Source organism: Cricetulus griseus (assembly GCF_003668045.3).
Source record: "Cricetulus griseus strain 17A/GY chromosome 1 unlocalized genomic scaffold, alternate assembly CriGri-PICRH-1.0 chr1_1, whole genome shotgun sequence".
Classification (NCBI taxonomy): domain Eukaryota; kingdom Metazoa; phylum Chordata; class Mammalia; order Rodentia; family Cricetidae; genus Cricetulus; species Cricetulus griseus.
This window is the reverse complement of record NW_023276807.1, coordinates 123,371,765-123,396,418: the sequence shown is the minus strand read 5'-3', so window position 1 is coordinate 123,396,418 and position 24,654 is coordinate 123,371,765.

Sequence of the window (24,654 nt, the reverse complement as noted above, 5' to 3'; positions counted from 1 at the left end):
CTACTTATCTTGCCCTCTGTATATAATTTAGCTTATAAAAATAAGTGGATGTGTTCCCAACTCAGAGAAAATTGGAATCAAATAATATTCCATCTAATCAAAATTATATTATCAGAGTATTCTTAAATTAATTAAGGTTATCAAATACTTGATCCTGACATTTCAGTACTTCATCCAGTTGATAATTCACTTGACATATTAACAAGATGATAAATGCTAGTAGTAGAGACTACAACTAGAGATATATGATTGTTAAATATATTGCATAAATTCCAATATTTAAAGTAACTATACATTCTTTGGCACTCTAGAAACAGATGAAATTGTATTAGTTAACAAGGTTATAAATAGAGTTATAAATATATAATATTTTTATAAGTACCATATATTAAGAAGCTAAAAATACCTTAATATGTCTCTAACACCATTTAGAAGTCTATTGGCATTATACACAGGATGCTGTGTGAATACAGGAGAAAATTTACTACTGACATAGCACAAAAATTTTTTTGTGATATGAATCTTTTGAGACTTTGTTCAAACTTTTGAAACTTTCATTCCTTTCGTTAAAGTTCTAAAATGTGGAATAATGCACTAAAAAGTCCTTGAAAAATGCCAATCAATTAATCTTGAACTTTCTCACCTAATAACCATGATATATCTGTGATATTTCATTAGAGGATCATAAACTGAACTAGTAACAGAGAGTTAGCAATAAGAGTTAGAATTGCTTCTCTGTTAAGCAAATGAAACTATAAAAGTTTTGTAACTAGAATGTTGGCAAAAGCAGGACTAATTTGAATGTGGATTCTGAGACAAAAATTTCTTTACTGCCATGAAAGCAGACTAAGGGTAATTCTGGTGAAATCTAGGAGGGATTCACTATGGAAAAAACTCAAGAATGGTCATAGACGTATGAATATTAAGATTACTGTGATAAAGTCTCAGATGAAGATGAGAAATGTCTCATTAGAATCTACAGTAAAGGTCATCCTTGTTATGAAAAGGTCAAGAACTTTGCTGAAGTATGCCCATGACCAAAGACTACAAAATGTATTGCTAATAAACTTAGGCTATCTAATGAAGGACATTAATAATAAAATATTTAATAATCAAGTTGGTTTACTTTAGTTGAATAATGTAAAGTAAAAGTAGAAAGGAATGATTTAAAGATGAAATTCATATTAGAAGTGAAGCAGAGTGTATAATTAGCAGAACACCCTCAGTAAAGTTCTAGATCTCTAGTGCTGTATAGTTCTCTGGAATGTCTTCCTCAGTTTTCTCTATTTCTTCCACATACAAAACATTATAAAATTGCATGACCAAGATAAAATGGCATTTGTTCAGACAACTGACTCTTATTAAAAGAATTTACAAGTACAAAGGAAAGCCAACTTCTGCTTGTCAACATAAGAAACTGGCCTGCAAGATTGGCGACCTTTATCTCTAACATCAAAGCCCTGGAGCTCAAGATTGGAGAGATTCATGTGTCTAGGCTTCTAGCACCTTCTGCAGGCACTTTGTCTAGAAGCACATTGGTACTCTGATCTCCAAATGCTGTGGCAACTGCCTTCATCAGCCCTACCTATAGCTCATATGTTTTCAGGTACAATTCTGGAACCAATCTGGTAGCTCTCATTAGTAAACCTTGTTAGTGTCACATTGTACTGTATCTTATGTAGACTGTGGAACCATGGGGAGGACTACTATATCAATTAAAATGATGCAGCAAACAGTGTGAGAGGCTAGAGTGGGACATTTTAGGACAAGGCTAGGGAAGAGAACTCCCACAAGGGCACAGTTCTCAGCAGAACCATGTGATTGTAGGCCATATAGAAGATCCTTTGTTGGGAGTAGGGGAAGTCTTGGGTGAATGTGTAAGGAGCAGATGAAGTGCAGAAAGAATGTGTGTTATTGAAAATAGTCAATTCCTTTATTTTGTATAATTAATGTGTAATGATATAAACAAATTCACACCACTTCCCAGACAGCATGTAAAAACATTCTCTTAGGAAATTTCAACCATACAATACAGCATTATTCACTAGAGTTACCATGTAGTATAATACCTTCCTATTAGACTTTCATCTGGATAGTTTGCCAATATGACTGTCATCTCCTTTCCTGGTTGTTCCATAAACCTGGGCAGCCATCATAGTATTTTCCACATCCAGCAGCCTGTGATTTGAAGATCTCTATAAGTGAGATAGTACAACATTTATCAAATTTATTTCATTTGTCATACTGTCTCTGTTTTGCTATAAAGTTTGACTTGCATGAAAAAAATCTTCCATTGTGTATATATATCATATACTACAGCTAATCTTGGTTGTCAAATTGATCTCATCTATAAACAACTAAAACTTAAGCACAGGTATGTGTGTGTTCACATATGTGTATGTGTGCATGTGTTTGCATACAGACATGTTTATTTTTTAAACAATATTATTTTACATACCAATATCAGTTCCCTCTCCTGCCAGTCCTCCTACTCCCACCACCATCTCCCCACCACCCCAAAAATCAGAATAAAACTGTTATTTGAATACTATAAAGCTAAAATACACTCAATTAACCTAACCTCATAGGTGTTATCTCTAAATCTGGCATGACTTAAACAACCACAGGAGACTTACATTAGTGTAGAGTTGGGCGAAAATATCCAATGTTGATCTAACAGGAACCCCAAGATTAGTAGGCCCCCAGATGTTAAAATAACTGACAAAATGATGGAGGTACCATTCAGTCATCATGCTCGGCATGTGGACAGTACCAGCTGCCAAAACAAACAAACAAACAAAAAAGACCTAATCCATCAAAATCCATAGATCTGAAAAAGGCAGCAAATGTACTAACCTTTTTTTTTTGTGGGGGGAGGTTCTGTATTTTTACTTTTGTCTAACTTTTTTGTTAACTGAAATACATCAACATGGACTATGGCTTTTGTTCTTAAAACCTCACCATAAGAAAGGCTTCCTCCTGCACTGGGATCCCAAATACCCAATGTAGTAGCCAACCAGCTAATAAATGCTTTTATTATTTTACACCAACAAATAAAATAAAAGTCAGTTTTTCAGATACATGATAATTAACTGCTCCTTCCTTGGTCAGAATTGAAAATGTCCATTTCTATTTTGGTAAAAATTTGGACAAAGTATACAGAAAACATCAAACACAGCTTCATCCTCCCAGATAGTTACACCCTGAGACAGCCTGTCTAAAGTGGCCTCTGAATGAGATTACCTTACTTCTCCCTATCCATAATAAATGTGCTCAAGTTGCAGATTGCTCAGTAGTTGGAGCTCCACCATCAGAGTGAAGATAGCCCACACAATCCCAGATTTTCTGTGTGTTTGTCCATTTCTGAGGCCAGACAGTCTACTTTCTAGGACTGAGTTGTTTAAAACACAGTCATCTCTATTATTTCTAGTGAAGATTTGGACTTCTCCCCATGTTGAACCCAAGACTACGGAGCAACCAGTGCACCTTATGTAGAGCAGGGTGGGGAAGCTGCCTTCACAGACTGAACACACAAAGCTACAGCAGGTGAAGAGAGCCTAAGGCTTTCCAGACCCAGTACTTGTTCTAGCAAGTTAGGATGATTGTATGTAGGGTCTAAAACTATTCTGGAGATTTAAGATTTATTAGTGTCTGTGTAATGGCTTTTAGGCATTTCTAGGCTCTGTTTATCTGTTTTTATTCTTTTACTTCCTCTGGGAATAGGAATGTCTACCCTTTGTCTGTGGCACCACTGTGCTTTGGAAACATGTAACAAGATTTTTGGTTTGTTTGTTTTACAGCAAATTACAGACAGGCTTATTTCCTTTGTGAATTGTGATTCACGTTTTACTGAGATAGATGAGAGTATAGACTGGAAGACATTCAAACTTTTAGATTACTTCATATACAATATATATGGTATATTCAAGAGTGATTTGAGCTTGATGTAGCAGGTATGAACACTCTGGTTTGAATTTTGTCACCTCCAAAGCTCATGTTAAAATGTACTAACCATTTAAGTGTTCCAAGAAGTGAATGTGTCAGTGTGATTCTGGACTCATGTGTGGATCATTATCATGAGAGTGAGTTATCAACACAGCATTTTTTCTTGTATGAAAGGATGAGCATGGCTCAACTTGGCTCCCTCTCACCATCTTTCCTCTTGTGCTATTTCATAATTAGAAAATAGTCTCTTTCAGCTGCCAGTCCCTTAATCTTGGACTTCCTGGCCCCCAGAGCAGGAAATATTTGTAATAATCATGAAAAATTATCCTGGTTGTATAAAATTTTTACAGCAATGCCAAATGAACAAAGATAGAAACCATGATAAAACAGATTTTGCTGTTGTAATTATAATTATTATTATAATAAAAACTTTGACAAAACTATAGAAGTTGAAAATCATGTTTTGGGTTTGTAGTAGACTTCTCCTCAGTTCTGATTATTCAAACACAGCAGTAAAGGGAGGGTACTATACTTTTTCTTATAGTACACATAATTTGCATATATGTTTCTTTACTCCAGCAAGAATATATTTTGGGTGCTAGTGAGGTGGCGTAGTGGTTAAGAGCACATCCTTTTCTCTGTTCCTGAGGAACTGAGTTCAATCACAACATCCATTTTAGAAGAACACAACTGTGAGAAACTTCATCTCCACAGGATTTGTCTCCCTTTTCTGGGTTCTGTAGCACCCACACAAAAGTGACATACACATACAGACATGCATACACATACCTACAAAAGTAAAATGAATCATTAAAAGAAATGGGACTTTTGAAACCACAAATATTCCAGGTCTTCTTTGGTGCTATGACCAATACACAAATTTTCCTTTCTAAAAAGCATATTTATTAGACTGAATTCCTTTGTCTTTAAAGTTCTTATGATTCCCTATTCAATTGCTGTGTCATTCTCATTGATTCCCAGCAGTTTGCATCATTCTGACCATGGCATACATTTTGGAGCCTCTTCCTTTCTTCTGTGAGGATCAATCAGACACATAAGAATTCAACTATGATGTGAAACTATCACTTCATTGGGGATTCTTGTGTGCACCAGTATGAATAAACTTATAAAACAACATTGAGAAAATAAGAGTTCATCCACTCATGTGAATGCTAATCAGAACATGAATTTTCATGTATATAAAAGCAAAACTGTGTAGGTATTATGAGTTGAAAATAAAACTGTGCAGGTATTATGAGTTGAAAATAGATTTTGTTTTTACTTCACTTTTACTTTATTTTCCCAAGTACTGAAACAAATGTTTTGAATATACATGAAATTTTAAAATAATATTTACCACTAATTGTATTTTAAGTACATAAAATAAGAATAAATATAATTAAATGATTAGTTGGCTCTTAATTGCAGTTTTAAAGGGGTTTGTTATAATGGATTTTCCATTATTCAACATTTTACTGAAAGATTTAATTAAAATGATTTACAAACTGTAATTAGGTTTCAGGGACACAAGCATCATGCAGTTCCTAACAATAACAAAGCAAAATTGAACAGACAAAAAGAACACAATGAAATATGTAAAGAGGACCATTTTATAGAGTAGTTAACATTTCACTCTGATCATACTGGCATAAGAAAATCTCACAGACTGAGTAGCTTAGCCTAGGAAATTTTTTTTTCTTCAGAATTCTGAAGCTTGCAAATTCCAGATCAAAATGGCAGCAGAATTCATGTTTGTTGAGATCTCTCAGTTGATGGTAGATGGCAATCTTCTCAACATACTCTCATGAGGTCTTTTCTCTTTGCTCCCATAGTCAGCAATCTGTGATATCTATCTCTTACTCTTTTCAGGAGGGCACTGGTCCTGTTGTATTATGACATGATTTTTATGACCTCATAACATTATTTACTTTAAAGGGCTTCTCTCTAAAGGCAATCTCATAATGTGGTTATGCCTTTGATGTACAAATGTTTATGTGTGACTCTGTGTGTGTGTGTGTGTGTGTGTGTGTGTGTGTGTGTGTAAAGTGCATGGTTTCCTTTATTGTTGGGGACCCAAATATCAATTATGATATTTTGAATGCAGTCCTCAGCTCTATTCCACCTGCTCAAATCTCCCATTGTCTTTCAGATGCTGGCTGATTACCTCGGGATGCCTGGCCTTGCGGCAGAATGGTTCCTAGTTTGTTTAACAATAGACCTAGGCCCCTGGGCGGATGCACACCCATCATGAGGGGTTGAGGTACATGCCTGGAAATTAATGAGGGACTAGCAAGATGTGCCTTGTAGAAAGTCTGAGGGCTTGTGTATGTGCATTCTGGGACTCTCTCCGGAATTAAAGGAAATATTTGGTATCAGCTCTATGCATGATAATAGATGTCTTCTACCAGCCCCACTTTTGGAAAGCTATTTAAGAGAATGTTTGAACAATCTTCGGACTCCAGTACTGACTGAGAGCCCTCCTGAGATGACAAGGTATCTCTATCTCATCTTTAATGCCATTGGGTAGCGAGGGCTTCCTGATCCACACTCTGGGACTCAGGGTCAGAACCAGGGCTGTTTGGCAGGTTCTAATCACAGCCCCAAAGACATCAGCCTCTCTAGTGTGGGGCTGATAAAGGCCAGACCCTGGCACTTTATTAGAGTTATATTTTGAATGGTTAAATTTAAGAAAGACTTATATTATGATTTTAAATAAAAATTCAAATATGTTATAAATCATGGCATATAATCCCATTGACACTTCCCTGTATCATTTAACTTATTGTATCTCTCATTTAGTTATTGCTGTTGTCAGCTGACCAGAAGCTGCTGCTCTGTATAGTCACCTTGAAAAGTTTGTAAATACATATCCTACAAAGATAATAGAAGTGGAATAAACAGGAGAGGATTTGGTTCTAGATGGAATCATACTGGTCTTCTTTCATAAATTTTCTTTTATAATTATTTTTTGATAGTTTCATGTAGTATGTTTTTACCATCTTCTTTCTTATCTTCCAAATCCTATGATATCTTCTCCTCTACCAGGATTTCTCTCTCTCATATATATAAATAAACAAACGAAAACAGTCACTAAAATCATGGTTTGTGATTTGTGTGGTCCTCAGAATGGAGGATGCGTTGCGCTGTAAGAAAAATTCTACATGGAGAAAATGTTCTAGTGTGTCCTAAAACCTATACCTCTGTTTTTAAACTGCACCGGCATATGAAACAAATAGTTTCCTTATGCAGTGTGTCTTTTAAGGAACCATTTGTCTGCCAGGAAATGTAAATCATTTTCATTCAATTGAATAAATTCTTTCCTTCCCAATCTCTTCAAAAATCACGATGAAAATATGACCAGTATATAGGCATTTTTCATCTTTGTAAGACAAGTATTTCCATATTAACACTAACCAATGTTGGTTCATCTTCAAATTCAAGATATAAGAAAAGATGTAATCTGATACTATTTATATACCTGTATTTCACTGGTGTGTTACATCTCAAATATTTGGGTGGGTATAGCGATCATCAGAAACCATAAGGATGGCTGAGTTACCACATGTTTCTAACTTCCAGCACTCTAATTAAATTTATTTGGATGACAGCAGAGGATAGGAAATTAGGAGTATTGAGAGTTTCAGTTCAGACACATAACTACATTTTACTCTCTCCTTATATAACATTAGTTATTGACTATGCACTGAATAAACTGCATGATAAATTAGTCAGAATTATCTATAGGAACAGAACCAATAGGAATAATATATATCACAAAGGTGTTTATCATATTGTCTTACATAGTACAGCTTGGTAGTCCCACAATAGCTATCTTCTTCCTGGAGAGACTAAGAATGAATATTTTTTTAGGCACTGAAGGCCTGAAAGATTCCTGGATACCTGGTTTGCTTCAGTCCAAGTTGAAAGCCTAAAAAAAACTAAACTAAGTTCTGCTAGCCAGAAGGACGGAAGCAGGAACACCTAAAATAGGACAAACACATTCACCAGCAAGAAGGCAAAGCATGCAAGCAAGCATCACTGTTTCTTCCTCAAACATTTGTGTGTCTAGGCTACTGCCAGAAGGTACTGCCCACTCTGTAGCAGTGTCTTTCCCTCTCAGTTAATTCTTCTTGTAAATATTATCTCAGACATGTTCAGAAATGTACATTTTTCTTGAATCTAGATCCAGTCATTAGAGACAGTCATTAACTCTCTCATATGGGAAACTCCAGGCCATTATGGGAAAGATTTGCCCTGCATACAGGTACACAAGTACACTAGAACAATTAACAAGAATCAATGGAAACTGCTTCACTTATGGTTCTAGTTTATCATTGTATAGGTCACAAATTTAGATGACCCAAGGGATAATGTGCAGAGTTCAGGACTCAGTCATGAAAATTAATCTTACCCCCTTCCTTTGGACTATAGAGAACTTTACAACTTTGCTTTCCTATCAAGGATATGTGATCATAATAGTTTATTAACTAGACACTAGTATGCAGATGTTAATGGGAATCTTTTATGTGAATACATTGCCCACATGAATCAACCTAGATTTAGTCTCTATACATTCAGATTTGTTTTAAGATACACATTGTTGGAAGCTTTTAACTCCACACATTTCCAGCTTATGTGGCTTTGTAAACTTTTATTCTAAATCTCACTGTTTCACTAGAACAGTCAGATCTCTGCAAACAAAGATTCATATCAGGCAGAACATTACAAGAGCTTAGAGATGAATTTCAGAACTTCATGCAAACTCCAAGTAACCTTTGGCCAATGTTAGTTTTCTCACTACACAATTGCCAAGGAATACTTGAAAGTAGAAATTGATCGAAAGTATAAAGTTCATAATCAAAGCCAGGATTTATTGGGTAGCATTCTACATGACAAGTTCATGTGATTTGTTTTCATTTTGTTTTAAGCCTGTGTAAACTTGAAGGGAACATGTAAGATCAGAGTGAAGACAATGACACACATTGGCACTTCAACTATATTTCTGAAAGTCCTAGCCTTTAAAATCAGTAAAAGCTATAGCAATGTGAAATTTGGAAATCTGTGAAAACAAACTGGGAAGGAAATCATCTTTGATGGAAATTGTGAAAATTTCATTAATTGCAAATCTTGTATGAAGCACAAATATATAAGCATAAAGTAGAGAGGATGTGGATGCAGCAGGTTTTTGTTTGTTTGTTTTTGCAGTTCTCTTCTTGAGTAGAGATCATCCACTTAAGAAGCTGGGTAGTACATATGGGATTTGCCTTTGACTTCATTTGCTTGCTCTTATTTTTTATGCATTACTAATTTTACTCTTCTATTGTCCTTGATCTTGGATTTATGCAGTTGCCTACCTATTTTTCAGTCCTTTATACCTTCAACTTTTCTCATCTACAGTTTGAAAATAAAATATAAACAAAAAACAATCAAGCAAAATCAGGGAAAAAGATTTCTCAATTTTTATGGTCATGACAAACATTTGTATTTGTGTGAGTATATAAAATAATATATGGCAAACCATACTTAGATAAATACATACATACATACATACATACATACATACATTTTTTTTGCCTAGTTTGGTTACTATTTTGAGATAGGCATGGTTTCTCTTTCACAGCGCAGGCAGAAATTGACTCATGATCCTCCAGTCTCATGCTCCCAAGTATGGAAATCAGGCTTTTCTCTCACTCAGCCAATCTCTGTTATTTTCTCTGAACAGTTTTCATTATCCAAGTTTGATTTTAAAACTGAGACAAGCTGGAGAATGAATCTAAAGAAGACTGTTTTGGGTAAAGCACCTCTGTCACATATCCAGAGCTCAGAGAAGACAAAAATAAATGATGTCTTCTAGGCATGATAGAACCACTGCACTCTTGAACCAGCTGCTGTGGTGGCTCCAAAAGACCTATGCAAGGCCAAGCCAGTGAAATTCTCAAATGGAGCAGAGAGTAGTTCATGAGCCACAACTGCTAAGTAGCTATTGACAGTTGATGAGTTTTGGGCAAGGGAGAAATACAATTTTTTAAGGGTGTGGCTGATCCTTAGTAAATCAAACAACCACCTTGATTAATCAATGGCCTCACATACATTGAGGATATGTGTAACACCAATTAGATTCACTGGATTATTTAAAAATAAGAAAAAGAGGACATGAAGTTTTGAGAATTGAAGAGAATTGAGGGTAGAATGAGAGGTTCAAGGAAGGAGTAGGGTATTCTCTATGATCAGTATATATTATATGAAATTCGCAAAACAATAAGAACATTATGTTAAAATAAGGAATAATGCCTATTACATTTTGAGATCTTGGATGATGAGTTGGATAGTACTGGAGGCAAACCAGATTTTAATTGTAAAATTTAGACTAAACACTTACCTAAAAATCCTTTCCAATTTGTTAACTATTCTACATTATCAAAATTTCAGATTGAGAATCCATACAAATAGATAGCCATGCAAATATTACCAGAGCCTTCATTCTGTCTCAGCATAGTTCTGACATGTAGTATGTGGAGGGTGAAGGGAATTCTACTTTTTTAAGAAATCCAAGTTATAAAACATGATTGAATCCTTTGCTCTAATGATCCATACCACTAGAGAAGCTAGGAAACAAAGCGAACCCTAAGAGAGACATACATGGTCCCCCAGAGAAGGGGAAATGGACAAGATCTCCTGGAAACATTCGGAGCATAGGGGGAGGGGAGAGGGAGCCAGGAGAATGAGAAGGGGAGAAAAAGAGAGGTGAGGAGGACATGAGGGAAGTAGAAGGTTGAGTCCGGGGAAGAATAGAGGAGAGCAAGTTAAGAGATACCATAATAGAGGGAGACATTATAGCTTTAAAGAGAAGGCACTAGGGAAATGTCCAGGGATATACAAGGATGACACCAAGTTACAATCTAAGCAACAGTGGAAAAGTTACCTTAAATGCCCCCCAACCTGATAATGAGATTGATGACTAGACTAACTAACATGCCATCCCATAGCCTTCAACCAGCAGCTGATGGAAGTAGAAGCAGACACCCACAGCTAAATACTGAACTGAACTGGAACCCAGTTGCAGAGAGGGAAGAGTGATGAGTAAAGGGGTAGAGACCAGGCTGGTGAAACTCAGAGAAACAGCTGACCTGAACAATAGGGAGCTCATGGTAGCTGGAAAACCAGCATAGGACTGATCTGGACCCCATAAATGTGGGTGTTAGTGAGCAGGCCTTGGAAATCTATGGGGCCTCTTGTAGTAGATCAGTACTTATCCCTAGGCATAGGAATGGACTTTGGGAGCACATTTCACAGTCTCTCAGTCTAGACACAGGGGAGAGCCTAGGCCCTATCCAAAGGATATTACAGACTCTGAAGATCCTCCATAGAAGGCCTCACCCTCCCTGGGTATGGAATAGGTAGGGTGTTAGTGGGGGGCCCGGGAGGAGGGGAGGGAGAGGAAACTGGGATTGACATGTGAAACAATCTAATCTAATGTTTCTAATTTAGATAAAAAAACATGGAGGAAAAAAACATGATTTAAAGAGAAATCTGGCCAGAGATCACAAGGATGGCCCCAATTAAGAACTAAGCAATAGTGGAGAGGCTGCTTTAAATATCCTTCACCTATAATGAGATTGATGACTACCTTAAATGCCCTTCTAAAACCTTTGTATAGTAGCTGATGGAAGCAGAAGCAGAGACATCACAGCTAAGTACTGAGCCGAACTCCTGGAATCCAGTTGTAGAGAGGAAGGAGTGATGAGCAAAGGGTTCAATACCATGCTGGGGAAGACCACTGAAACAGCTTACTTGAGTAAGTGGAAGCTCATGGACCACAACCAGATAGCTGAGGAATCAGCACCCCCTGAATGTGGCTGACAGTTAGGAGAACTGGACAGTCTATGGGGCCTCTTGAGGTGGATCCAGCATTTATCCCTAGTGCACAAATGGACTTTGGGGGCCCATTCCCCCATGGAGGGATACTCTCTCAGCCTAAATACATGGGGGAGGACCTAGGCCCTGCCACAAATAATGTGACAGACCTTAATGAGTCCCCCATGGAAGGCCCCATTCTCCCTGGGGAGTGGATGGAGAAGTGGGACTGGGTCGGTGGCAGCATGGGAGGATGGGAAGGAGAGAGAACTGGGATTGATACGCAAAATAAGATTGTTTCCAATTTAAATAAAAATGTGTATTAAAAAAGGAAAAACAAAACAAAAATAACCTTCCTTCCAACTTGAACTTCTACACTTAAATTTCTGAGTTATTAGGACAATAAACATTTTTTTCATTTCTTTATTTGAAATAGAAACAAGTTTGATTTACATGACAATAAACATTTTTATTAATGAAAAATAACAGAAACAAGAATGGCAGAATGAATGTGAATGTTATAGATTTTTATAAAGGAAAAGGCTCTTGCATAATAAGAAATGAGGTTTCAGATGAACCATTGCTTGTGTTTTCTAAGTGGTTTTAACTTGACTACAGCCCAGTTGGAGGGAATGTTTCAGTTTCACACAAGAATAAGTTCAAAGAGCAATTGTACATTTTGGTGAGTTTACTAGAAATACATATTTTATCCTTCAGATTTTCAGAAAAATAGGTGTTAATTGTTATAACAGAAATGATAAAAGTTACAAGTTGTAATAAGTTTATTGGTGTGCTATAATTCTTTTTGATATATCAATATAAATTGGTTATTTGTCCATATCATGCCTTCATTTTAAATAAATGTAGAGGGAAAACAGACACATATGTAGAAGGAAGAAATAGTAATGGTCACAGTATAGCCACAAGCTCAGACATTCCTATTGCCAACAGAATCTAATTAAATGAATGGACTTTCCCCAGTGTCTCCAGAGGGACCACAGGTGTCTTAGTCACATTTCTATTACTGTGAAGAGACACCATGACTACAACAGCTCTTAGAATAGAATTCATTTAATTGCTGCTTGCTTACAGTTTTTGAGATTATCCATTATCTTCATGGTGGGTAGCAAGGCAGCATTCAGGCTGGCATGGGGCTGGAGAGTAGCTGAGAGTTCTACAGCCATGCTCAGGCAGCAATGACTGAGACTGGATAGAGTTTTTGAAACCTCAAAGACTATTGTCTGTGACACACTTTCTTCAACTAAGTTACAACTACTTGAATGAGGCCACACTTCCAAATCCTTCACAAATATGATGTTACTCTTTGATGACTGATGACTAAGCATTCAAATATACGAGAGTGTGAGGGGCCATTCTTATTCAAACCACCACAACAGCCCTGCTGGAAACTTGAATAAGCCCCGTGAAGCTGATTTTATATTTATATTTTTATTAGTCAGAAGAATATTAGAACACACTGATAGAACTGTAGGAATATATTGCATTCTTACAAATAAAGTCACTCTTGTATTGTATTCCAGATGAATATGAAACCTCATTAGAATGAATTCTTACATGATACTCTAGCTTGAATTTGAAATGTTTACCAAAAGCTAGTATGGTCAAACCTTCATTCTCAACTAGGTGATGTAGGTAAGCGATTGAAAATCTCAGAAGTTAGAGCCAATTTCAAGTCTTCTTGTTACTGGGAGAACATCCCTGAAATGGATATTAAGACTAAGCACCTGTGTTCTCTTACACACTTGCCCTTTTAAAAACCAATATCTGCTCCCACCATGCTGTTCTATGATACCACAAAACCAAGCAGAGGCCACTGTCCAACAAGCATTCCCTCTATATCTGCTGATTATCTCTATACAGTGACTATATATGGATGCATACTCACAGACACACCACCACAGATCTGTTTGCCTATAACCATTTTATTTCTTTAACTCTATTTGCTATACAGTCAGAAGGTTGGAAAAACTTCTGTGTCCCATAAGTGTCCACCCCATTGTTCGGCCTAGTTTCCTGCTAGGAATTTCATTTTACACCGACCTGTATAAATTCTAGTGCTCTATGTGAATTGTTCTATTCATTGATGGGACAGTTGGAAGTTTTCCTCCAAGGTAAGCTTTGCTGGGAGAGAAATAAATATTCTGAGATAACACTAAATAGTGATTGTGTATATGCATTTGTGGAGATAAATAAGAAGTAAAATGCTTCATTTTCCAGAGTCTATATTGAGTAGTGAGATGTATATTCTGAAAAGCTCTTCAAAGAGCCCTAGGTAAGATTTAGCTCTACTTGCTGAGGGTGCTAAACAGCTTAAGAAACATTATGGCATTTTATTTTCTCTTCTCTCTGTCATCCTCGTATCTCTTCATAAGATCATCTGCCAAGTAAGTTTCTTGTAACCACAATAGTCAGATTCTACTGTCTGGGCCATAAAGTAAGACAGCATGTAATGAAAGTGGTTTTAGGAAGAAATCTCTCAGAATGGGACTCAAAAATTTGATTATCCATTAATCAGACAGCAGCAGTCATTGCTTGTACATGGACAGGGACAGAACATAAGCTCCTGTAGCAACACTGTATGTTATGGGTTTCAGGGTAGGTTGTCAAACACACAGTGAGAAAAAAGACCCCAGAAATATTTAATGATTATATCTTGCAGATATATATACTGCAATATGATAAATAGGTGTTTGGTTTCCTGTTTACCTTGGGGTACCATTTTCCTCTCTTTGGGGATTCTTTTTATCATTTTTAAATAGCTTTTTAAATTTGAAATTAAAATATGATATCATGCACTTTTACCTTTTCTCCCTTCAATATCTCCATGAATCTCATAAGAAGTCTCTTTTTTTTCTGAAAGCATTACATTTTTAAAAATTTTCTTTTTAGAGTTAATTCATTCCTGACTGGTTCAAACATGTATATAATTTGTTTCAATCAGATTAACACCCTTTAACTTTTCTTATCTTCTTCACATCCATTAGAATATCTTTTCAGTTAGTCTCCTTCTACATTTATTTATTTATTTACATACTTACTTACCTACTTATGGCAGGAGCCTTGTAACTTCTTTAAGGAATAAGGGCTGAGAATAGCACAAACAAGCTCTCCTTGTGGCAAGGCCCTGGAGACTCTGACCTACTGTGGACAATTCGATGCATAATTCTGGGCATGAAACCCAGGAGCATATGTACAATGCGCTCTCTTTATTTTTATTACACAAGCCATATTGCTATCTCCCTTTAGTTTTACTTTCTCAGTCACGGACAAAAAGCTATTACAAAAGGAAAACTGTTTCCTGATGATTCCCCTTTGAGTGAGCCAGAAGAAATGTTGTTAAAAATATACAGTGGACTTGATTCAGGGGTTAAAATTTGGGTGATTCAGGTGTGACCATGAATTTAGGCTTTTTAAGAACAGGGAGGGCCAGGTGTTGGTGGCGCACACCTTTAGTCCCAGCACTCGGGAGGCAGAGGCAGAGGCAGAGGACATGACAGACTCTGAACATCCCCATGTAAGGCCTCACCCTCCCTGGGGAGCAGAAAAGGGTTGGAATAGAGGATGGGGGAAGGGGAAGAGGGGAGGAAGAGGGAACTGGGATTGACATGTAAATGATGCTTGTTTCTAATTTAAAATAGGTCTAATCACAATTATAAAAGTTTTAAAACAGAACAGAATGCCACCTTTGCAACACACCCTGTAAGTAGCCTGAAAGAGTCACAATAGTTCAAGAAGTTTAATATTATATATTTGCATAACTCTTCTGGAGATAATGATTTTATCCACAAGAGTTTTGGAGAAATGCTAATAAATAGATGATATCAGGAGTTTTTGGAATAGTCTAAGAACATGTAGGAGGGGGAGAGGGAACTGGGATTGACATGTAAAAGAAGCTTGTTTCTAATAAAAAATAAAAGAAAGGGAAAAAAAAGAGTACGTTTTCAAGTTACTTTGCTTTTAGGATAAAAGGAAAAACCTCGTATATTCCCAGAGAAGATTGAGTAGTACAGAAAGTAGAATGAATTGATCCAGTTTAGGCTGGAGAGCTGACTGTGAGAACCCAGACCCTACCAGATGTAAATATTAACCACAAGAGACCAAACTGTCTCTCACCATGCATGACCCTGTAATGGCAAATGCTGCCAGCTGGGCACACTGTTCTATCTGTAGGTGTGCGTAATTAAAAAATTCCCTCTGTGGCTTGTAAAACTGCTTATAATTCTAACAGAGCTATGGATCAAATAGGTAATGGTTACCGATGGGAAAGTGGGGGGGGCAGAGGAGTAAAAAAGCAAAGAAACAAACTGGTAACTATTATAATCAATTTTAGAAACTTAAAGGAACAAACCTGATTGCAAACCATTGAAATCTTATAAATAAAAATGCCCCAAGTGAGAGCGCATGGACCCCAGACTAATGTCTGGGAGGCCATCATGGGACTGATCCAGACCCCTGATCTTGGATGTCAATGAGGAGGGCCTGGCACTCTATATGGCCCCTAGTAGTGGATCAGTATTTATCCCTGGCATAAGACAGCACTTGGGGAGCCCATCCCACATGGAGGGATGCTCTCTCAGCCTGGACACATGGGGGAGGGCCTAGGCCCTGCCCAGGATGATATGACCGGTTTTGGGGAAACCCCATGGAGGGTCTTACCCTCCCTGGGGAGCAGAGAGGGGATGAGGTGGGACACTGGTGGGGGTTTGGGGGCAGGGGTGGGAGAGGGAGAAGGGATTGACATATGAAGCAGCCTTGTTTCTAATCTGAACTAATAAAAATTAATCTCTTGGGAAAAATAAATGCCCCCAGCTATCAGGCTCCATTTGTTTGAAACAGGTGGTCACAGTTGCTGAGTTGCACCAATTTCACACATCCATGCAGGTCATCAGACCCTTCCTGATATAGACTTCCAGTGTATGTACGTATACATATATGTATGTACGTATACATATATGTATGTATGTATGTATTTACTGAGTTTAGTTTAGTTTCTTTGCTAGATCACAAATAGGAAGTTATTTATGCTTTTGTGGGTACATCACTGAAATAAATGACTCTCCAGGTAACAACCATTTGACAGAAGGGAGGGTCCTTGTTTGAATCCATGAAGGGATTTTAAAGGATTTTATTTGTGTGGGTCTTATGTAAACTATTACAGCTGCAATGAACAAGTAGGCTTATAGTTCATTTTATGTCTGGAAGATCACACAGTTCCCTGTTTTCTAACTCTTACATTTTTACCCACTTCCCCTTCTGTGATGTTCCCTTGTAAGGACTATGAGACCAGCTCCAACCCCAACCAGGATTTCTAACGTCAAATGCTTATCTGGAGTAAAGGTGACAGATAGAATATTTCTATAGTAACTTCACACACAATCTGAGGGTCACGTTCTCCATTTAATATGCTCTTTATTGTTTTGTTTCTACTCTAATAATCTTGTCCTACTTCTACCTCCTCAATGCTTCTTCTTCTAGCCTCTTCTATTCTAGTTTCTAAAAATCTCTTTTCACTCAGAGGCTTGGAGCAAAAGAAGGATTTACAAGAATAGCTCTCATTGGTCAGAAGCACATTCCTAGGCTAAGTGATAAGGGCAGAGCCATTGCCATGGCAATGTAAGTTCTCAAGGTCATAGGAGCAAAACCTAGACCATGCGCGAAAGGCATAGTGTTCCCTGACAAATCTGAGACACAGATATATTGTTAGTACACTGGCAAGTGCAGAATTGGCATGCTTTACTTAATAACCTTGGTTAGACATCTGCAGCTCTGACCTGGTACATAGCTGTAAGTTTTCAAACTTATGGTCTATTTACAAAAGGCCTTTAGTCTAGTTTGAATTTTCTATGAGGTGAAAGTGAGCTAATTGTCTGTAGTAGTCTGAGCAAGAGAATAAGGCAGACTGTTAAGAGTCCACAGTACTTGTGGGACAAATAGATCTGGTTATGAAGGGTGTCCCAGTATATATTCGGTATATCAAAATTATACAGCTAAGTGAAAAGTCATCTTCTAGACATTTCCCAGATATATGTACCCAGAAGATGGAATATTTTCATGAGATAGACACACAAGTGGTGAGAAACACCAAAAACTATTATTAGGAAAGAAAAGAAACAGCTCATAAGAGAAATTACAGAAAGGAGCAACTGGTTTCCACAGGCAGTGACCCCACAGCCTTGCCAAGCAGGGTTCCCCCATCAGGTGGGTCTACCTGTTAAACACTAGTTAACACCTGCTATATTTTTCTTTTCCCTGACATTTCCTGATCTTTAAAGGATGTTCTAGAAATGTCTTCTTTAGGGTTGAGCATTGAAGTCATCAATTATTAGGACTTTGTTCACTTATAAATCTCTCCAGTAGCTGCTGTTCATTGCAAAGGAAGGCTTCTCTGACCAAAGTTGAGAACATTACTTATCCATGAAAATAATATGGAAATAATGGAGATTTGTTTATTATGGCATGGTTTTTAATGGTCCTTCATAGATATCTATATAGTCATTCCTCAAAACTGGAATATTATAATGGAACTATATTATTAAGATGACTAACATTGATATTGGAAAGATAAGACTGTATTACAAGGGATCAAAAATTAGTCATTTCACATCAGATTCACCTCCTTAAACATAGAGGACATCTCAGCATGAAGGAGGTCAGAGACATTCAAAGTGAAAAAGGCTTGTTTCCATTAAAACAAAGACAGTCCTGGCCAAGCAATGTGTTTCCTGTCAATTCTGTGAACAATCCTTAGAAGAGAGCTAACAGAAAAAAGATGACAACGATCTAATAAAGACAAAGAAATGAACTGAAATCATATTCTTCTCTCCAGACTTAAAAAAGCAGAGCAGACTTGTAAATGCCTTTATTATCGTATATGTTCACACATGTCCTACTTCTAACCTGCAGAGCTGTAATGTTTTTAGTTTGTATTTTTTGATGTATTGTTTGAAGCTATATCATGGGGAAATTTATTGTGTCAGCAACTAAAAACTAATATGTCAATCTTTGAAATTTATAATATCTTTACCTTAGAAGTCAATTTTTAATTCTTTTTTTCACTTTGTTTTTATTTGAAACAAGCTTCTTTTACATGTCAATCCCAATTTCCTCTCCCTTCCCCTCATCCCCTACCTCTTCACCTCCCCTGCAAACCCTTTCTGCTCCACAGGGAGTCCGAGGCCTTCCATGGGGGATCTTCAGAGTCTGTCATGTCATTTGGATCAGGGCCTAGACCCTCCCCAATGTGTCTAGGTTGAGAGAGTATCCCTCCATGTGGAGAGGGCTCCCAAAGACCACTCAAATACTAGGGATAAATACTGATCCATTACCAGAGGCCCCATATATTGCCCAGTCCTCCAAACTGGCATCCTCTTTCAAGGGTATCTGGAACAGTCCTATGCTGGTTTGCCAGCTATCAGTCTAGGTTCCATAAGCAACCCCTTGTTCAGGTCAACTGTCCCTGTGGGTTTCTCCATTCTTGTTCTGACCCCTTTGCTCATCACTCCTCCTTCTTTGCAACTGGATTCCAGAGTTCAGCTCAGTGTTTAGCTGTGGGTGTCTGCCTCTGCTTCCATCAGCTACTGGATGAAGGCTCTAGGATGGCATATAAGGCAGTCATCAATCACATTATTGGAGAAGGGCATTTAAGGTAGCCTCTCAACCACTGCTTAGATTGTTAATTGGGGTCAAACTCATAGATCTCTGGACATTTCCCTAGTGCCAGAATTCTCTTTGAACCTATAATGGCTCCCTCTATTGTGGTATCATTTTTTCTTGCTCTCTTAATTGGAAGCATGGGGGAAGGTGAGAGGGAGCTAGAAGAAAGAGAAGGGGAGAACAGGAGGGGAGAGGAGGACATGAGAGAGCAGAAAGATTTAGAAGTCAATTTTGTAAAATTAAATACAACTATTGAATTTCACAGATATCCTTAAGTGATAGAACTGGAAACCTTTCAAATTTTTCTTCATTCACATATAGAAAAGCATCTTGTAACATTTCACATAAGAGCTAGAGGAAATATCTGACTGAGAGGTGTTGAATCTGAGATCAGTGATGAATAGTAGACTAGTGAGCTGTGATAGCACATGCCTGTAGTATGTGATGAATAGGAAAATTCAAGTGTATCATAAGTCTATGGCCAGCTTGGGCTACACAGTGCAGAAGCAGCAAAACTGACCAACTGTTCAAAGCATCTGCCTCCAAGATAAATATTTGAGTTCAATTTCTTGAACTCAGATGATGGAAAGAAAAAAGTTACTCATGACTACCTAATGACTGCCATAGTCATTCCAAGAAATGGACATGTGTATACATGTACAAACACACACATGTTTGAAAAATATGGAAGTCATATTGCCAACAGTGAGCATTGGTATGAGTTTGCAGGTCTTAACACACACACACACACACACACACACACACACACACACACTCTAGGCGGTCTTATATAAGTGAGGTTGCCTCACCTTACTCCTGGATCTTAGTCACACAACTAATGTGGATGACAATAACCTAATATCTCTTACATTTCCTTATCAACAAAGACACTTGTCAGTTTAACACTAATTAGAATTTTGATCTTCATGTACATGTTGTACACTTGAAGGTAGAAAAACAGAGAGGGAAGTCATCCTGTACTTTGACAGATTAATACATACATGTGTGAACAGGCTCAGAAGAAATCATTCCACTGCTACATAAAAATATAGCCAAAAAACATAATATTCATATAGAAGAAAAGTAGGATCAGAGGAAACATTAAAATTAGAAATACAAAGAACTATAAAGCCATTGATGCCCTTCCCCTATAATGAGATTGATGCCTGCCTTGATTACCATTCATAGAGCCTTCATCCAGTTGCTGTTTGAAGCAGAAACAGGCACCTGCAGCTAAGCACTGGACTATACTTCTGGAATCCAGTTGTAGAGAGGGAGGAGGGATGAGCAAAGGAGCCAAGATGGGGCTGGAGAAACCTGCAGAAATATTGGACCTGATCTACTGATAGCATGGAGATCCTACCCATAAAGTTGGGAAATAGCATTGGACCAAACCAAGCCCTCTGAATGTGGGTGCCAGCTAGGAGGTCTAGACAGTCTATGGGACCTCTAATAGTGGAGCCAGTCTTTACCCTTAGAGCACAAATGGACTTTGGGAGCCCATTCCCTATGGAGGGATACTATTGCAGCCCAGATAGAAAAAGGAGGTCCTAGCCCCTCCCCCAAATGATATGACAGACTTTGCAGTTTTTCCATGGTGGACCTCAACATCCCTGTGGTGGAGTTGGGGAGTTGGTTGAGGGGGCTGGTGGGGAACATGGGAGGATGAGAAGGCAAGGGAATGGGGGATGGATATGTAAATATGATTAGTAATTAAAGGAAAAAAACACAATCTACTAAACATAAAAAATAACTCTAAAGTATGTTGATATTGATATTAATGATTTGTTATTTATTCCTGTTTCACTTGTATTATTTATTATAAATATTATCATCTCCATCATTATTATTATTAACAATACAAGTTATATACTTATTTTAATAAGAATTATATAATAAGATTGGGAACTTTAGGTTCACTATTCAATATTTGGACATAGTGATGCATTTTAAATTGCCAAAGGCTTATTTTCAAACAGTAGTCATAGAAATAATTGAGAAAATAGTAGAATAAGTAATTTTGGTAAATGGAAGTTTGTCCCATCTGCCTTGTGTTTATTATTTTATAAAATTAATGTGGAAATACATTTACACAGGATAATCATGAAAACCAAAAAATGGATTCCAAAGAAGCCTGAGTTGTCAGGGAAAGGGATTCTGGTAGTGAAGGTTTCTGAGGAGAATTATAAACCAAACTTCAAGACCACATCTTGATATCTAGCATGAATTTGTGGCACTAAGGATTTTCCAGTCATTTTTATAAAATGAAAATTCCAAAGGCCCATGAGGTAGTTGACTGAATTGCACATACCATACCCAGGTTTTAATTTGTGATGTGCATACATCTGAAAAATGGAACTTTACAGTTTTTCCTTGTTGCTTAAATGATGATTTCCCTTTACTTGTCCTGTATTATTTGGATTCACATCACTTGAAACTTTGAAGATTCTAGATTCTTCTTGACAGGCAACATAGAATGAAGCGAAATTATAGGGCGTATAGTGAGCAAGCAATCTGTTTATAGCACATCTGAGATTTTATTTGAAATGAAATTATTTAGAGTTTATTTAAAACAGAATTGGCAAGAGAAAATCCTTTCTATTAGTGCAAGGGAAGACATTCAAAAAAGGAAAGCTGTGTTTCATACTTTCTTTTTCAGTCTAAAACCTAAGAAAATCCAGTGGTTAATGCAATGATGCATTACTGTAAAAAAGTGTGGAGAATAAGTCATTGTGAGTGTTCAGCCACAGATGGGACATACATGTCTCTCCATGGTCTAAGGTGTAGGGAACATTGTAGGAGAAGGATGAAAAAACTGAGAGAGCTAAGGATGGTAAGAAGTGCTGTGAAATTCTGTTGTGTATACATGGCATGACTTTTGCATACATGATTCTATAGTAGTTCACAAGGCCAGCAAAATATCAAGCCCATTAAAAATTTTCCTGTAGATTGGGAAAGAGCTTCTGAACACTCCTCCATACCTGGGGAGATACTGACATTTGGTGATTACTGGAGGAGGGAGGATCATTTACTATTTTATGGTCACTGATATTTTTGCCATTTTCTGGTGGATGATCCATGGCCATGATTATATAAGCATCACTAATTGAAGTTATTTGACTAAATAAAAATGAAAAAATATAAAAAGAAGACAAGAATTTGGGAAGGAAATTACTTGGTCTGTGTAGTGACTGGATTCTATAGAAATTTGAAGGTAGAAATTAAATGTGGTTATGATCAAGATATATTGCATATGTGTATGAAACCTTCAAAAATAATTACTATTGATATAATAGTTGATAATCATTGTGGTCTCCATGAATTATGACTCGTTCTATTAGTTACAGATTATATGATTAGGTGTTAAGGTGAAATCCACTGATAGTAGTATTTGCTTAGCACTTATGGAGCACATGTCCATGAAACTAACATCAAACAGACAAAAGTATAATCAGAAGTGTGTATTCTGAACAAGTAATAGAAGTAACTTTCTTAAAAATTAAAATGACTAAAGAGTTTTAAGATTTTAAAAGAATGAGTCACCTTAGAAATATGAATGAGATAACCAAGAAAAGTGTATCAATAACTCTTTCTGCCAGCCGACTGAGTTCTGCTGCCATGTTAGGGCTCCAAAATAACACATAGAGTCTTATATTAGTTACCATATAGCTGGTCGATGACTAGGATTTCTTATTTGCTACCTCTATCTTAAGTATCAACCATAACCATTAATCTATATATTTATAAAGACTTATCGAGGATGCCAGTGGCATGTGTCCTCTCTTTCCCAGGATTACATGGTGACTGTCCCTCTACTACATTTCCCAGAATCCTTCTTCTCTTCTACTGCCACCTATATTGCTTCCCTATTGGCCAACAGTGCTTTATTTATCAACCAATAAGACAAACATATACACAGAAGGACCTCCTCCATCAGAAAACCATACAACAATCTCCTATCCCTAATTCCTGATCCTTAACTCAGCCTTGAACATTAGGCAATTCTTGCAAGTTAACATAGCTATTCCCTCACAACCTCCCTTATTGATGACCTGGGGCAAAGGTATTATTGGCTTGATACTGCATCATTCCAATCATCAGATGACAGCCACCTGCTTATATCACCTGGTGTACCTTTACCTATCTGGTCTAATTGTCTTCTCTCCCTTTATGACTTTATAACAAACACAGATTTTTTTACATTTAAATGTTGTTTTTCTTTCTCTGCCCCTATCATCATATTGGGATATGTGATTAAAAATCCTTAATACGCTCAGATGTATTTCTTTAATTCGTTCTATAATTATAATTCTATGTAAAAGCAAAGAAGATAGTTCAATGGTGTCCTTCTTCAAAAATAATAACTTGATTTTTTTAAAAAAATCTTACATTGAGAAAAAATATTTGACATGCATCAGGTTCACAGTGATCTTACAGAATGCCTACAATTTTAAGTTAAACACATTTTGTTAATATTTAATGTATATAAAAATGCTTTAAGCTTACCATCTAGTAAATTTGAAGTTCAAACAACCAGATATTACCTCTGTTATTCTTCTTCCTGACAATACTCATACAATACTTTTAATACCTTTTCTCCCTCACAATTATATTGTCCATAGAACAAATATTGTCCCACCATCTGTGATGGTTCATCTTGGTTGTCAACATGACTGGATCTGGAATCAACTAAAAGACCAAAGGTAAGAGAAAAGAATAGGGCAGAATCTTTATTATCAACATCATGAGGAAGTAAACCTGCACACTTGTTAATCATGAACTTCTTATTATCCAACTGTAAGCCAATAGATTTCTGTGATGTGAAACATCCATCTTGGTTTTTTTCCTGTTTTTCCCTTTCTTAGCAGCACTAAAAGTATATAGGATTTATGTTTAACTATTCAATTTTGTTATACACTATCAAATTTAACTTTAGTTCGTATTGTTGTTGTTGTTTACCAACATATATTTGATGCAACTTAGCCTGATAATGAAACCAACAGATCTGGCCTGGGAGTTTTCACCTGATACAAGTTATTAAAATATATTCATAATAAGTAAAGAGTCTGTTTAATGTTTCCTTAGTTGTAATGAGCATATTTGAATGAGAAATATCCTACATAGAATGAAGTATTTAAACACTTTGTCCCAAGTTATTGTTTCCCTTCAGTTAAATTATGG